Source organism: Phaethon aethereus, assembly GCF_964289735.1.
Source record: "Phaethon aethereus genome assembly, chromosome: 4".
NCBI lineage: Eukaryota > Metazoa > Chordata > Aves > Phaethontiformes > Phaethontidae > Phaethon > Phaethon aethereus.
This window is the reverse complement of record NC_138578.1, coordinates 17,395,973-17,414,078: the sequence shown is the minus strand read 5'-3', so window position 1 is coordinate 17,414,078 and position 18,106 is coordinate 17,395,973.

The following is an 18,106-nucleotide window of genomic DNA, read 5'->3' as shown; positions in this document are numbered from 1 at the left end:
GTGTTAATTGACAAAGATATGCCGATTACGGAGCCAAAATTTCTACAGTGACAGACCAGGCAGAAGGTATTCTCAGTAAGGGACCACTGTTGTTAAATACACTGTCACAGAAAATTAGGTCAAAAGCAGATCACACTCAAAGAGACAGCACAGCAAGACACACCCTTTTAAATTAGACTGTCCTCCTGCACTCCACGGAGTTTGTGCTGTGCTGGAGTTTAATTTAATTCACACAGTTCTTGCTGTAGTCAACCTTTTGGCTTCCACCATCTTTTCGCCCATGTTTTGCATCTTACGGAGACTATTTTTAAAGTTAATTAGCTTATCCGAAATAAAGCAGGGAAAGATGCAAATCCCAAATGAACATTTAAAAGCACTATCATATGAAATAAACTATAGAGTGGTAGCTGTTAGTTTTCTTCTATAGTAACTACTTTTCTAAGAAAAGGAAAAGAATTCACAAGGAAATTATTTTGAAGTCTTTGTTTACGTAAGTCCATTAAAATGAATTTTTCTCCCTCTTAAAATGAAGTAGTAAATATGGAAATGAAACATTAGACAATGGGAAAGGAGGCAGCTAGGAGCTAGTGGAAACATGAGTGCTAAGCAGAGTGACTTTACAAAGACCACATCTTGACTAACAAACAAGTATCTGCTGTCAGGATTTCACTTGGTCCCAACCCTGTAGATTGCCTGCTCCACAGGAGCAACCTTTGTGCTCATTAAGTAAGTATAAAGGAAATATTCTCGACTAGATAATTTGATTACTTAAGAAATATCTTAAGAAAAGCTATGGATACCTTGATACATGATCCACTTAATAGGATCTGGCAAAACATTAGGAAATACACAGTAGGGTTGATTATTATCAATTTATCATTCAAGTAGTACTTCCACACCTTAGCAGCACTGGTGACCTCTGTGCCAGGCCCTGCACAACCACATTGAAAAAGAATAATCCCAAATAACAAAACAGGGCTAGACCAGGAGAAAAAAACGTAGGTGAAGACCTAAATAACTGCGGCTCAAAAGGAAAACGATACGACCCAGACCTCAGCAAAAGGCCAATTTCTTGGCTACGCCCTCTTGGGAATTCTGTTCTTAGATATCTATCTTTCCTATGGCTATAACTCAAACAAACCCTTGCCAGAATGCAAACTTCCTGCCATTAACATGCCAAACACAAAAGCAGTAGAGTTAGGCCAGGAGTCCTGTATGTAAGCAGAAGATAAACCTGCTAGGAGAATCTGCAGGATCAAGAGGAACCACACAGAAAATGGTTCCAGAATACCATAATGAACATTTATTTTCCGTTTCAGAATCTCTGCCCCATCAGATTGCCTCCTATAGCCAATGTAACTTGCCTGTGAATAGAGCAAATATCTGACAACATTCTTAAGTTTTCATTTACCACTCGTATAAAAAAATACATTATTAAACTTTCAGACAACAAAAAAGGGAGTAACAACTTCGGAGTATAGGATGAGGAATCAAAGAGTTCCTGTCAAATTATATAAATGGCCTGAAATACAATAAGAAGCATTTCAGTAGAGATGTATGATAAGTATTCCACTTAAAGAGGCATAATCAACTGCACACAATTACAGGAGTAGCACTGATGTGGTAAGCAGTAACTGCAAAAAAGAACCTGATGGATTGCAAACTCAACATGAGTACAATAACCAATGGTTACGGTTGGAATAAAACAAGTTTCATGCCGAAACACAGAAATAGGAGTGCCATCTATACAAAACACAAAGTAATCCTTCCGCTTTACGCCTCACCAATGAAGCCCATGCCCGGTTTGAGACACCGCTTCCTAGGAAAAATATGAAACCAACACAGAGAGCAAAGAAGAAATCATCAGCAATCTAGGAACATGGCCTATATGACACATGGCCTTATGGCCTCAAGCTGCGCCAGGTGAGGCTTAGATTGGATATTAGTAAAAATTTCTTTACTGAGAGAGTGGTCAAGCATTGGAACAGGCTGCCCAGGGAGGTGGTGGAGTCACCATCACTGGAAGTGTTCAAAAAACGTGTAGACATGGCACTTCAGGACATGGTTTAGTGGGCATGGTGGTGTTGGGTTCACGGTTGGACTTGATGATCTTAGAGGTCCTTTCCAACCTTAATGATTCTAGGATTCTAGGATTCTAGAAAATATGGACTTGGCTTTTCTTAGAGAGGGCTGAGAGACACCCGATGCCTATTTTCAAGTGTACATGAGGCACGTAGAAAACAATCTGTTTTTCACATCCTCAGTTAGCAGAACAAAAACCAGCAAGCTTAAGCTGGGCAATGGAACGTGTGGTTAGACATCAGGAAAAAGCTTTCTTACTCGAGAGACCGCACCATTTATTTCACAGTCAAGCACGCGCCAGAGGCCTGCATCTAGAGCTCACGCCGGGCGCTCTGGGTGCGGGGAAGATGTCGATCCTTCGCAGCACAGCTTGCTTCTGCTGCCGAGAGACACGTCCCTGGGGCCAGCCTTGCACCCATCACCCACCTGCCAGCCAGCCCAGCTCCTGCCCGCCCAGCCCGGCAAGAGGCAAAGCAAAAAACGACGTTGCACGTAGGCGGGGAAGTGCCTTAAAAGCCTCCATCTCCTGCAGGGCTGGGTAAAATTATCCTCCATTTCCTCTGTGACCTCGGTAACTGTAGATTAGGTTCTTTATTGCTCCTTAACGTGTAGCGGTTTTTTTCTTTGACGTCACCGAACGGGCTTTGTATCGGCCTTTGCCAGTCAGACCGGGCAAAACCCCAACCCGTGGCGTCGCTCCACTCTGTGCAACTCCTGTGCCTGCGACCTGCTGTACTGCAATTTTTCTGCAATTACGGGTATGCTGGATATTGCTGGGCTGCTATAGATCGGCATTTTTTAAACTTGAGACTATTTTTGGAAAGCTGAAAGATGTCCAGGGAATACGGTTAACTTGAATTCACAAGCAGGCTGTTTGTGTATGTTTATTAATCAGTTTGAAAAACACAAAAGCAACAACAACAAAACACTCCTGTATCTTTGTCAACTTCACCTGGCATTTACAGAGAAAAGCCCAGATGTGCTAGGAAATATCTGGCCAAGTGTCATATCCAGCAGCAAATGCACAAGTTTCTTCAAACCATGAAGATTTTCCATTGACTTTCTGGCAAATATCTGTACTGTTCTCATTTTGCTTAACAAATTGCTTAACAAAATTTTCAGGTTTTGGAAAATAAACCCTTTTAGATCAACAATTTGATTAGAAAAGAAACAAAATATGAAAATACAACCTCTTCATGTGCTTTCCGTAAATCAAAACCAAGAAAAATAATTTAAGTTTGTTCATTTGTTTTTTTTAAACAGAAAATGAAGAAGAATTTCACAGCCAGCAGTTGAATTCGGGACACTGAAGATCTGACTTTTAAAAAGATTGTTTACATATTTTTTCATATTCATATAATTCAGAAGAGTAATAAACTCTGGCCTATGTATGGAGAAAAGAAGCAGGCAGTCCAAAGAAAGAAAATGGAGTTGTGATCTTAAGTACACACAAATCCAAATTCAGCATAGCCCACCTGGAATAGCTGCTCTGTATACAATAAAGGTATGATTCAGCTCCCTTAAATTTGTATATCTGCAAGCTTGATTCATCTAAAATGAGTGTTTTCTGGACTCTTTCTAATCAGTGGAAGGAATAGACACAGCTGGAGAGAAATTAATCTGTCCGATGTTAGCCACCTACCTTCAAAACGAATACTTTTTTTTCATTACGTTTGTTAGCTGTGGAAAAGAACAGTGCCTGTTTCTTCCATTGGGTGTAAAAGAAGTCTAGACAACTACACGTTGATCTTGATGTTTACGCTGCAGACATCTGAAGTGTTGAAGATGAAACCCAGCCAGGACAATACGAGTGATCAAGCCCATAGAGTGCTGACGTGCCCTAGGTCAGAGCCTTCTTACACTCCAGGTAGACGACCTGACAAAGTATACATTCTTTCCCACCAGCTTAGTTAGTTATGCAATTAAACGATGGTGACTGCATGCGAATTGTGTCAGCTGCGTTTTATTTACACCTACAGTTGCAAAGTTAAAATAGCAGACTGGAAAAGAAACGGAGCACTGCAAGCTGTAAAATGAACGCTTCGCATTAGCACTCAACGAGCCCACGATGCAGGGAAAAGCAACTCAGAGACCGCTCAGGACAAGCAGTTTCAGAATTTTAAAGCCCATCAGGTAAATATTCTGCTTATCCAGTGAGTGCTAACACAGAGACAATTGCCAGTAGCTGCAATGAGTTGAGGAGTTACAGTAGATAATTCAATGTGCTATACAAATACACGTGTTCTTTTATTATTCATACCATGACATTTGTTGGTTGTCTCAGGAGTAACAAGTGAAGCTCCTATGGTTCATGAATTGCTTGAATTATGCATGGTTATGGGTAGGCATTCACCATGTACAAACTGGTTTTGAATCATGCATTTCCTGGGGGCAATATTTCTCAGGGTAACTAGTAAACTTTTTAGGTCTTTCAGAGCCTGCTGTGTATTAGTAATTACTAGTGTGGCAGTGATCCTAGCATGCATGCTTTCTGGTAAATGTGGGAGATAATGAATGTATACATGTTGATAGATGGGAATCAGCATTTGTATCTACCTCACTTGGAATATAAATTACGACATCAAACTGCTAAACAGCTATCTGCTGTCACTATAAATAGCAGTCCACAAGAGGGAGGTGACAGTAGATCATATTTTTTACATTTGGAACATCGTTTTCTAGCTAACAACACTGCTTTGGGAAGATAACCTATATTCTCAGCTTTAGGCTTTTGTTTCTAGGTACCTCTTTATTATTTTTTTAGTTTTTCATTTTTATGAACAATACTGACCATCTATCAGGCAAATGTACATGAAAACCCATTAATACACTGCTTGCTGCATAAATACAGCACGATGGCTTTACCAAAGCACAAGCCTTTTCTAAAAGCCCTAGTAAATACTTTTTTTTCCCTTATTAAAAAAACCATTATTTTCCCAGAATCCATTTTTGCAAAAGTAAAAGCTGAAAGGAAACTCAGATGCTGCGCAGCCTGTTGTTGTGCATGGAACATTTCACATCACCGAGCTATCTAATTTCATGTTGTCTTTAATGTTTTTCATAAAAGCGTTCATAAAATCCTGACACGGACAGACTGTTCAAGCCTTGGTGCAGTAGGTGGAGATCCTGCTTCTCCCTGGCTTGGGCAGCAGAGGAGCTACTCAACAAGCCTGACCATGGAGTAGGCTGGTCCTGGGGCTGCCAGGCTGCCACCAGGCGCTGCCCGAGAAAGCCAGCCCCGTGGCAGGGATCACCCGTGGCCCCTCTGTCAAGGCTTTGTAACCCCTATGTTAAGACTATATATTCATGTTTGGTAGGAAAGAATAGGGCCAGCAAAATTCATTGCCCTGGAGAAACGTAGGTCTGTATAAAATCTGTGCTCTGCTGGACAGGAAAAATTATCTGTTTTTTCTGTGCTGGATAATGCAAGTGCCCTAACACTGTGAACTAACTAACCACTCACGTCTGCAATGTCCAGAAGCTTCGTCTAAAGCTTGCTGAGTCGAATACATTCCATGAACTAAGTAAGTGGCATTCTCTGGCCCCCACCAAAAACTTACTGCAAATAAACATGCTATAGGAGAAGCTGGGGGCTGGTAAAATGCATTAGGTTCCTCTCCTTTTCTCCCTGCAAAGTCAGAGTTGCTTATTACATCATATTTTCTAGTCTTTTGTCCAAGTGCAGCCTAAAATTTTGAAACACTTCAGCCTTCTGCTTTGGAAAATGAAATGAATAAACCTTGTAGTCAGGGTATGTCTCCTGAAGTTCAGCTTTAATTTATCCTGTTTTCGGTTTCACTCCTTATTAACACACAAAATAGTATCTAGTGCACTCATGTGCTAGTTTAGCCTTTGTTTACCCAACTCACAACAGTTGCAGTGAGAGGGTAGGAGTCCTGTTAGGGAGAAGGCACTGTTTTTGTCATGATGGTTCTTAAGACACAGAACTGTTTTAAAAATCCATTGTTAATTTTTCTCTGAGAAGATAGTTGAAGCACATAATGATAAAGGAACATACCAGTACTTGTTGGCAATAGGTGCAGAAACTTGCTTTATTTGACAGTCATTGTGATAGGAGGAAAATCAATATCTGTTGTAAAACATTTCTCTAATGTATCTACCTGTTGAGGCCATTTCAGAAAAAAAAGTCATAGAAACACACCTTGTAGACTTTCTGCATGTTTCGTTTGCAGGCTCTGAATTTTATGACCATAAACTTTGAAAGCATTTTGAACAATCTGCATTTGTATTTCCTATTCCTAGTTTCAACAATTGCACTCTGCAAGCCTTTTCTTACTCCTACCTTACCAACATACCAATAAAAGAAGATTCATACTGCCCAACGGGCCAAACACATCCCTAGGGTGGTGGCCTCCAGCAGTTCCAGTACCCAACTGTCCTTTATCTTAGTCACTACCTGTTTTTCTCATGCTGTTTGTGCACTCTACATGCCTATTGTAACTTGCAGACCACTAAATCACAGAATCATGGAATCACAGAAAGGTTGAAGTTACAAGTGACCTCTGGAGGTCATCTGGCCCAAGCCCCTGCCCAAGCAGGGCCACCTAGAGCTGGTTGCCCAGGACCATGTCCAGATGGGTTTTGAATATCTCCAAGAATGGAGATTTCACAACCTCTCTGGGCAACCTGTGCCAGTGCTTGGTCACCCTCAAAGTAAAAAAATATCTCCTGATGTTCATATGGCACCTCCTGTGTTTCAGTGTGTGCCCACTGCCTCTTGTCCTGGCATGGAGAACCACTGAAAAGAGCCTTTTGCTCTTTCTGCTTTATACCCTCCTTCAGGTATTTGTACACTTTTGTAGAATCACCCCTGAGCCTTGCCCCCTCCTCTCCTCTCCTCTCCTCTCCTCTCCTCTCCTCTCCTCTCCTCTCCTCTCCTCTCCTCTCCTCTCCTCTCCTCTCCTCTCCTCTCCTCTCCTCTCCTCTCCTCTCCTCTCCTCTCCTCTCCTCTCCTCTCCTCTCCTCTCCTCTCCTCTCCTCTCCTCTCCTCTCCTCTCCTCTCCTCTCCTCTCCTCTCCTCTCCTCTCCTCTCCTCTCCTCTCCTCTCTTTTGCTGAACAGCCCCAGCTCTCTCGGCCTTTTCCCATAGGAGAGGTGCTCCAGTGCCTTAATCATCTTTGTGGCTCTTTGCTCCACATTTCCCTTGAGTTGGGAAGGCAAACCAGTAACTGAGAAATTGCAGTTCATGGCAGCAAAGCTTCATCCCAAGCACGTGGCTTGCAAAGGGAAGGAGAACCAGGCCAACCGGGCACTTCTGCAGGAGGTGAACCCACATGTCCATCCTTTCTTCTACATGCAGCAGGACGCTGCTCCAGTACCAGCACACCTTGCAGTAGCTCCCTTTAAATGTGTGCAAAGACCTTTTAATTAGATACAAACCTACATGCTAGGTAAACTATGTAAGACCCAAACTGATAAGTAGAAGGCTGATTGTCATCATGTTACACTTCTAAGACCTGTGAAGAACTCCAACTTATTTTTATAGCTTAATTTATGTCTCTGTGTTAGAGCAGGAAACTCCTGTTTGGATGCTCTTTTGAAAGGATGGGAGTACATGACTGACACATGCCTAAGTAGTCAATGTGGTCTTCATCAGTAGTGAACTTCATCAACTGTATGAGGTTTAATAAGGCCAAGTGCCGGGTCCTGCACTTTGGCCACAACAACCCCATGCAACGCTACAGGCTTGGGGAGGAGTGGCTGGAGAGCTGCCTGGTGGAAAAGGACCTTGGGTGTGGCCAAGAAGGCCAACAGCATCCTGGTCTGTACCAGAAATAGTGTGGCCAGCAGGAGCAGGGAAGTGATCGTGCCCCTGTACTCGGCACTGGTGAGGCTGCAGCTTGAATCCTGTGTTCAGGTTTGGGCCCCTCACTACAAGAAGGATGTTGAGGTGCTGGAGCGTGTCCAGAGAAGGGCAACAAAGCTGGTGAGGGGTCTGGAGCACAAGTCTTATAGGGAATGGCTGAGGGAACTGGGGTTGTTCAGTCTGGAGAAGAGGAGGCTGAGGAGAGACCTTATCGCTCTCTACAACTCCCTGAAAGGGGGTTGTGGCAACGAGGGCGCTGGTCTCTTCTCCCAAGTAACCAGCGATAGGACAAGAGGAAACGGCCTCAAGTTGCGCCAGGGGAGGTTTAGATTGGATATTAGGAAAAATTGCTTCACCGAGAGGGTGGTCAAGCATTGGAACAGGCTGCCCAGGGAGGTGGTGGAGTCGCCATCTCTGGAAGTGTTCAAAAAATGTGTGGATGTGGCGCTTCAGGACATGGTTTAGGGAACATGGTGGCGCTGGATTAATGCTGGACTTGATGATCTTGAAGGTCCTTTCCAACCTTAGTGATTCTGTGATTCTGTGATTCTGTGAATACATTTGTAGTGAGCAAGTTACACTTACAAACCCTGTAGTTAGTGGTATTCCTATCAAATTGACCAATGAATGGCAGTTATCCCTGAAGAAAGTCAGCAGCCACGAATTGAAAGTAGGTGGGGTTAGTGAGATTAAGCACAGTCAGTAATGTCCCCAAGATCAGCATTTTAAGATGTTTTAAGTCTGTATTTGTCATTCATAAAAGACAGGAGTAGCTGCTCCCTCTGCTGTGGTTGTGATGGGCGTTACCAAAGCTCCAGATTGCACAAACGCCAACCCTCTCACCTTTCAAAAGCAAAAAACCATGGAGAAATGAGCTAGTAGTATTCTGCAAAATTTTAATATAGTAAAATAAAAAAATGAGAAAACAGGAACTCGCAACATCTTCTACGATCTTCACCCCACCCTCTGCACTTTTTTCATTGTTTATGTGTATCTGGAAGGAAGACGAAGTATCTCAGAGCCAACATCTTCATACATTGAAGCCATGTATCCTTATTTTCTTCAAATTCTTAAAATTTTGCTAGTTTGATGACATATTAAGAGAAGCTGTTTGTCCATTAAAAGGTATTTTAAGCAGCAAATTTATTTAAAATTTCTTTTAATTTGTATTCCTTTCTCCTGAATTTTTATGGGGCTTATCTACTTAGTTTGCAAAGGTATCACTGTAAGTGTATGTTACCCAGTTGAACTGAGCCCTGTAGATACTACCGGAACACAAATGTTCAGCAATAATACAAGTAATTCTGTATTTTACTGGGAAGTGCTTCTGCTGGTTGGTTACTAGGATTTTTTTTAATGGTTATTTCTTATTTATGACTTCAGGATTGCATTTAATTTTAATTTTTTTTAGCTTTTATAATTGTTTAATAGCAGGGAAATAAGTCATTATTACTATTTGCAAGTGTACTGGAGAAGTTTTTTCAAATTCACCATAAGTATATGCAAACTTAATTGCAAAATGTATCTCAAATTACAGAAAAAAGTTGCTGATGTAAGACATGCATGTGTTCACATCAGAGCTTTAAAAAAACCATGGCCTGATAACACATGAAAATCCAACAGCTCTTCTCCTGAAAGGCCTTACTCTGCTGACTATCACTTCCACACTTTCTACCTGCAAGTTGGAAAGATGTTGTATAGGAAAATAAGGAAGAGGTCTTCCAAAAATAAAATTTAAATGCTACTCTGTTATAGTTAGCAGCAAATCACATTAATTCCTCTAATACTCATTGTGATAATGATATTAATCAAGCTGCTTCCTGGATACTTGTGTAGATGTAATATGTAATTCTATGGAAGCTCCATTGTAATTTAGGATGAATTAATGCTCATTTATTACAAAGTGTTATTGGAAAAATATATTTATGGATTTTATGTAGGATCATATTCTTCTACTGTGAAAGAGGCCAAGCAGATAAATTACGATAAATTTACGTAATGAGTAAAGGCAGTCCTATGTAGAATGCACTTAACAATCTCACGGTGTAAAAATATAAGGCACTCAGAGCTGATACATTTTCAATGGTTTAATCAAGAAAATGTTGAGAGACACTGGTATTGCGGTTAGGATTAATGGAATCCCTCAATGTCCTCATTAAATTTAATAAACCAGCGTAACAGAAGTAATAGTAACACTTCACATGTAGGCTGCATCGCTCCTTTGATCAAGGATCTCCACGCCCGTTGCGAGCATTTGTGAATGGAGCATCACTGTCCTTCTCCGTGGAGCGACTCTCCTCTTCCTGCCGCAGATGACATCTTCTCCTGGAGACCCTTGGGAGAGGGTCCCGCAGGAGCACACCTGGCTCCAGGCAGCTGCGGGTGCATCCCCGCTGCCTGCAGCTCCGCTGGCAGCACGGTGGGCTTTACTGTTTTGTCCTGGTGCTATGCGTTAGGCTTCCCTTCTACCGTTCTGTTTTTTATTTTTGAAAATTAATGACACAGTATTTGTCTACAGCTTGTAAGTTTGCATTGCTCTAGGTTTTCAGCAGTACCTTTATCCTGATATTTATTCCATATTTTTAACTGTATTACAGATTTATGCTGCCCAAGCTCTGCTTTGCTTCACTGGGACGGTTTGCTGAAGAAACCAGGCAGCCTACGGTCCTGGAACGCCCGCTTTAGAAAAAGGCCACTGTCCTTATTTTTGCTGGATTTTCAGTGACACAGAGACCTCGCCAGCCTGTGGCCTTTCTCATCAGATCAGCCAATTAGCAACTGTCAGAGTTTTTGACAGCTTCTTCAGCTGTTCTGCAGCAATAGGAATGGCTACTCCTGCATAAAACCTAAGTCACCCACAGCTCTAGCATTTCACTTTATCTGGTGAACACTGACCATTTATTTTTCAAATGTACTTCAGATTCTCGGCTACTGTTGCGCTACTGCTAAATTCCCTCCTCATTTATTAAAAGTCCAAATCGCTTCTGCTTTGTTCATTTTTGCCTAAAATGTGGAAGGTGTTAAGTCATTCCTTTTTCCACTCACTCGGGCAGGGAGAATGACTGGGGACTTCTTTTCAACAGAAGTCTTTGCATGGCCGGGGAACTGCAGATCTGCTGGGAGCTAATTAATCTATCGTTTTCTCTCTGCGCACTGTGTATGGTCCTTTGCTTGTTGCTGAAAAAGTTGTAGAAAATGAGTAGTAGGGAGAGGACTTCAGGAATTTCTTTCTTCTTTCTGACGCTCTAGATTTTTGCTCTGCATTGGCCGGGGAAGACTAGTTAGAGTTATGCCCAAACCCTTATTTAGAAGGAAGACAGACCAACCATGTTTACTATGAAAAGGTATGGGACTTCTCCTGAGCTGCTGTGGAAAAATAATATTACGAAACCACCTTGACGTGCAGCAGTCTTCCCAGCATCCACTACCACAAGGCTGCCACATTTCCCCTTAGTTCCTTTACTAATATGGACTCATTATGTTCCTTTTCAGCCTCTGCCTTTCCTTTTTTGCTTACCTGGTTCTTTGTTCTTGCTCGACACCTTCCGTCTTTCAGACTACCACTCAAATGCGCATACTTTGCCCTTTTTACCTCACACAAACAAGTTTTTACTGTTAATTAGCTTTGGTCTCCGAGCCCTACTATTCGCAATCCGGTAAACAGAGATGCATCTAACAAGATGACAGGAAAGGGTGGGAAGCTGGGAGGTCAATCTCCAAGTTTTGCTCCCAGGTCAAATATCTTTCCCTACTTAATTATGCTCTGTAAAGTTCTTTGAAATCATTGGATTAAAGGAGCTGTGCGAGTATATGGTGCAGTTAATTATATTGTGTTTGTAATCAGGCCATAAAAGAGAAACCCTTGAACCACAGCTATATTGTTCCAGGCACCGCAGCCTGTGGATGTCTTCCTTTGAATTTTGTTCCATGCCAACCAGTGGTAATAGGTTCTCACTGTATCCAAATCTCCTGCAGTCTTTTTCAGCCTGCCCTGGCCAGTAGCCCATCAACAATTCCACAAACATATACTTCTCTCTGTATTTATTTCTTCCTTCTTTCTCATCCCACTGTGCAAGCAATTAGCTATTGAATCCTTAATAAGCCAATCTAGTCCAGCCCACATGACTATTTTGTTCCTAATCAATTTATTCAGTTCACATAGAGGGATTTATCATATTTACAATACCACAGCTATTTGTGTAGGAGTTATAAGAGGTAAGGAGTAATTTTAGGGAAAGAAAATCCGATTGTAGGTTTTTGCTGGTTTTGTCGAGCTTCAGTATGTGGGGGTTCATTTCACCACTTGGGAGGGGAAATTTGGGATTTCAGTCAACAGAGTTCAGATCCACCAAGGGAGGAACAGAAATGCAAAATTAAACAAGCAGCAAATCATTTTGAAAAATGTAATCAGACTTTTGCAAACTGTCTTTTTCCAGAAGCATTTTCTTCTGTTTTACCACTCTTCACTAAGCCTTGGAGATGGACTTCACCCTGCACTGTTATCACTTTAAAGTTAACTTATTAGCACAAGGGAAAAAACCACAAAAGCTCCGTGACTCGGGTCAGAGAGGCGCCTGTGCAGACTGGATATTCGTGCAAGGTGACTTTTAAATGCCTCCACTGCTATAGTCTGAAGTCCCCACAGGGTGTGCACACAGTTGGGTCTCCACGTTTCCGGGGCCCCGTGTCCCTTGCTGTATGTGCTTGGTCAATACTTTTGGATCCAGGCAACTATCCAGCTCTACTTGAGATTTGTCTGCAAATCAAACTAATAACTTCCTTGGCCTGCAGTGAAAAAGGATAATAACACTTTCCCAACCAGTTCATTTTTGCTATTATTAGGATTTATTGACACAACAGTAGTATTAAGAGGCCCAGCTAAGGCTTCTGGATTGAACCTCTCCCGCAACTCCCCCAAGCCCCCACCTTTGTCCCTGATATTTCTGCTTCATAAATTATATCACTGACTTGAGCACATCGTACATGGTATTATCCAAATTCATGACTCTCATATTCTTTTCCTGCCATAAAAATAAGATATGTACACAGGCTGTGGAGAAACAACACAGGAGTCGTGGAAGCAAATAATGCACATAAGGCATTTCAAACTCTCTTTTGTGTATGACTTCCAGGGTATGAAAGGGTTAATTTGAGACTGGCTCATGAGTATGAGCCCCTAAGACTTCTACATTAAGAAGCTTGATTTCTGCCATAGCTGCCACATGCGACCTGCAGCACATGCTTTGTTTCATTTCCAAGGGAAAAATTCTCCTCTTAGAGATTCAAGAGCAAAATGCTTTCTTTGCAGGCACTTTCCCTCTAATTCAAGCCTTCTTTCTCCAGATATACACACACATTTTAAGTTTCCAGACTGTCTGCACTAATGCCAGTATTAATGCACACACACCTGGAACTTTTTGGTTTTTTTAGCAATTTCAGTATTTTTTATTCTTCATCTAAATATTAGGTTTTCTAGAAGGGTAGAATGGGTCAGTTCCATCAAACAGCACAGATGAAAGCTGTTATCCAGTATCTGCAAGGGTTGAAATCAAATACAAATACAGTCATTGTAGACTAAATCCAATCTTGGAAATGCAAAAATGACCACATTTGCATCTTTCAGGGTGAACACGGTAAAACTGCATGGCCTGTCATTACACAGTTCTTCATTGTAACCTTATGCATTTGCCACACAGTAGGTGCATTGGGCAATGCTCGTTGTTAGTTCCCCTTTTAGGAATAAAGCTCATTCAATCCAGTTTAGTGCCTTTCTTCTGGTACTGCGAGGGAAATCCTATCGGTATAGCCGTACTCGATCGTGCCTTTTCGTATGTATGGGGCTGCCGACCAAAGCTGCAGTGACTGAATCGAACTTCTGAGTAGTGGCCAGGCTCCTCCTGGGGCAGACGTTTCTCGTGCTCTTTTGCTGGGGGACATGGACAGAAGTTCCAGAAGAGTGGCCGCCCCTCTCCTTTTGCATTTTGCCAACTATTTGAGTCTGCGATAACATAGCTTGTCAATGCTGTCACACTCATAAGACTTATTCTTCTGTAACTGAGTACTGTACCATCTCAGCAGGTTTCTGAGCTCTGTTTTTGTGAAGTCAGGTTCAAAGGCAAATCTAAGCTGTGTGAAGAGAGAGATGCCCATAAATGGCTTCTATTTCTCTGTGACTGTATATACCTTCCTGTGTTGATTTAGAAAAAAATCTTCTGTGTGATAAAGTTTTCTTCCAAATTTTTCCACAGTCTTCCTCCTATAGCTTGAGGCCACATCTTTATTTAATAGAGAGAGCTTTGTAAAGACAGAAAAAAATCCAAGAGTAATAGAGGGGAGCGTGAAAATAAGGAAGAGAGGCTTGCGAACTGCTGGAAACAAAGAAAACATTCAGAAGAGAGAGAGAAGCTTGCTCTCAGTAGTGTTAAAGTGAGGGAGAAAGAAAGGAGGGTTGGGGAGGACACCAATTCTGATAAGCCAAGTTTTCTTGGCTGAGGAGGTGCTGTTCTTCACCTTAAACTAAGCCCAGCTCGTATTTAACAACCTAATCATTCTTGCTTAACAGTTACAGTACTCTAGTCCAGCCTTGTGTTGACTGGAGTCTGCTGCTCGCTCTCCAGGCTTCTTTGCTGCAGCCCCAGGCTTTACATTTTGTGGATGTGCCGATGAGGCCGTTGACCTTCCCGGCCCCATCACAGATGCTCAGACAACGGCTGTTCTGCCCAAAAGGGAGCTGGGAGATGTAGGAAGCCGAGCGGTATATCTGCTGGGGACTCTCCGTAAAGCTCTCGGTGAATGGAGCCCTGCAGGGTGCAGGTACGTACCACCGTGAGGCTGAGTCACCAACAGAGGTTTCTGAAATCCATAGTTTTAACCTGAAGAGTCAAGTATATAGAAAAGAAATTATAAGTCTTAATGAATGGCTGCTTTGAGTATGGATTATACATTGCTAGCAATTTGCCACTGTTTATAGCACATCATTAGCCTGTAAGAGCTCTAGCGATTGAACTTTTGTGTTTGTTTCGAAAGTGCCACAGCACAACATTTTAGTCTTTCTGCTGCAGTAACCACTGGTTGTTACAAATCCCTTCATGAATGCATTATGGAAAACTGGGGCAGAGTTCTTCACCAGCTAGCCAAGTGCATGCCTGCTGGGGCTTTGTACTAGGAAACAGTGAATAATGTTTTTAAAGCCAAAGTACAGTAGAAAGCCATTTTATACACATAAGCATGTTGCACAAAACTAATATTCGTCAACGTTCCCTGCTGGTATGTGAAATTTATATCAGTTTGCAATGCAGGATTTATTCTTCAGGTGTTTCTTTAAGTGGGTTCATTCTTGTATCATTTCACCTGTCAGTGTCCTCAAAATAACTTCCTTCAGTAAGTCTATTATTTTATTGAGTATTCATGTAAAAAGGTCTCATGTACTTTCCTCTATGGTCTGGTGCACAGAAAATGTGTTTTCTAAGGAGAGGCAGCACATGTTTAATTCTGCTCTGCTTTACTCAATAGATGTTATTGCAGGCAGAAAATTATCCTGTTTGACACCCTGTGACCCCCTGTGTGGCTATTAGATGCACCATCTTTTGCGACACACCACTGACATCGTGACCTCTCTAAAGGGATTAGGATCTTTGCATTTTTAGCAAAGCAAAAGTAGTGAGACCTGATGGGTTTGAGGGGGCATCCCTGGAGTTGGAACTCAGTCCACCTGCCAAGTCCAGACACTTCTACGGAGACACAATGGATCAGCTTGTGCCTCTACCTTTTGCTTCATTAAGGAGACAGGAGGTATTAATGACAGCAATTACGTATTCTCAGTTAATTTAATGTACCACAATATAAAAGACCATAAGTAATTATGTTATCAGAGAAGTTTGTTAATTTTATTCGGTACTTTTGAATGTAAGACCATTTAGAAAACTGATCATATGATAAGCAGTGAAATGTTCTATTGTTAAATAGTGTCTCAATGAAAACCCTTGGAAAAATTGGTTGACATAGCTATTCATTTTGGTATTTAAGAAGAAAGAGAAAACAGCAATATTTTAACACTATTGACTATAAAAAACACCTAAGTAGCTGAATGATAGAAAAAGCAAGGTGTTTGGTGCTTTGTGGCTCCTTTACGTTCTTGGCCCAGTCTAAAATTGAGTTGAGTGAGGATTCCTCACTAGCAACTTTCACAGAGGGTGTTGTTGCTCTTCCTTCTCACCACTCCACGTGCTTTTTCTCCTGCTGTCCAGCTAAAAAGAGAAAGAAAATGGCAAAATAAATTATTTTTTTAAAAAGAGAAAAGAACAAATAAACAGAAGATAAGGCTTTGTCTTGCACAAAAGTAAAGGCTGAAAAGCAAAGGGAATTGAAAAGTAGGGGCAAGAAAGAAGAACGAGGAAAAAGGATTCATATTTAACAATGAAAGGGGGAGCAAAAACAAGAGGTCTAAAACCAAGTAACTCTGTAACAGCCTAGCTATTAATATTTAAATAACTAACCTAATTCTTTTATAATCTCAGTGTGTCAATCTCACATATAGTTACCCATTTGCGTTACACATACTTGTCCTCTTCCTTTTACAGGAAACAATAAATGAAAACCCTGATGACTGATGCAAATTTCATATTTTTAAGCCTATGTTCTTGGCCACTAATAAACAAATTAAACAATTAAGGGGATGAGTATAGAAAAACAACTACAATGGGAGCTACGGGCAGGGGAGAAACTAAGCATCACTCCATTGTCTTTTAAATCATAACACAGAATTTAGCTCTTCCCTCTTTTTTTATAAACCAACCCTCTGTACCCACAGTGATAAGCAAAATGAATAACAAGAAGCTTAAAAAGAAAACTGTGCTGCCCACCTAGGATGGACAGTTAAGATATTATTTTCTGGGTAAATGTGTAAGTTAGAGAAACACTATTTAAGGCAAAGGACCCCAAAAGAAATACAGTTTAAAAAAACAGCTTAAGTTTTCCAACCACTGGAGCAGCATTCCTGTGATAGGTTCTAGAGCATCACCCCGTTAGCTGCAGATAGGGCAAGCAGCCATTCCATCTTTGAGATGGAGATTGTATTTTAGAGCATGGTTACCCAAGACAGTAGGCTGGATTTGCTGACACAGGAGATCCCTCCGAGCCCTAACCCATTTGGATATCTTAAACATTTACCTGTGTTTTGAATCAAGCTGAAACCATCTCACTGTGCGCCTAGCTGAGGTCACCATCATATGAATACAGTACAACAACGAACTCTATGCTTTATTTAATTAGAGAAAAGCAACTGGTTATAAAAAGGTGTGTATTGCCATCAGTAATTAGGTCTGGAGCTGCAAATTTCATTTCAGCAACATCAAGAGCAAAAATATGTACCAAGTCAGTGAATAATAGCCCGTAAGAAATTTAGCATAATCAAACAAAATTCCTGACATCCCACCACCACATCTTTCCAAGAATCACATGGAAAATGGTCGTCTGCCATCTAGACAACACTTTGCTTACTTTGAATTTTCCATTGCAGCTGCTGACACTGAGGTTGCTCCTGGGGTCCATATCAAGTAGATGCCCTATAGGTGCCTGAGTCGTCTCTCTTTACGTTGACTCTATGGAGCAGAGAGGGAGGACAGGGGAGTACAAGGGGCTCAAAATCAAGAGCAGGGCATTGTAAGGCCCTCAGCAAGTGGTTTCCTGTACTGTGCCCCGACATACTGCGAACGCATAACAGAAATGGACCGTTTTGGAAAAGCAAGTTTGACAATATTGTCAAATACAAAATATTGTATTTGACAATATTTTCACTGGAAGGTGTGTTGCTGTCTTCTATGATGATGAAACTATGGCCGACATTTGGGGATGAACAGGATATATGTGTTGGCTAATCCATTGGGAATTTTTTTCTAAAGAGGGCAGTTAAATGAGAGGATGAAATACATGTAAACTATTCTGTAGTAATCTTTTAAATTTTCTGTGAACAGTTTGTAAGCCAGGTTTAGTTGTGTTTGTTAGTTTTGTTTTGTTTTTTATAAAAAGATATTTTAAGTTAGTTGTTTGTGGAAGATGCTGCTTTTTACATTTTCTTAACAAGCTCTGCATTAGTTAAAATCAGTTTTTAAGCCAAACAACTGAGTTAGCAAAATTCTCATTATTTATTCAATACAGGTGTCACGGGTATATCAGTATTGTATTTTACAATTAAAGTTGT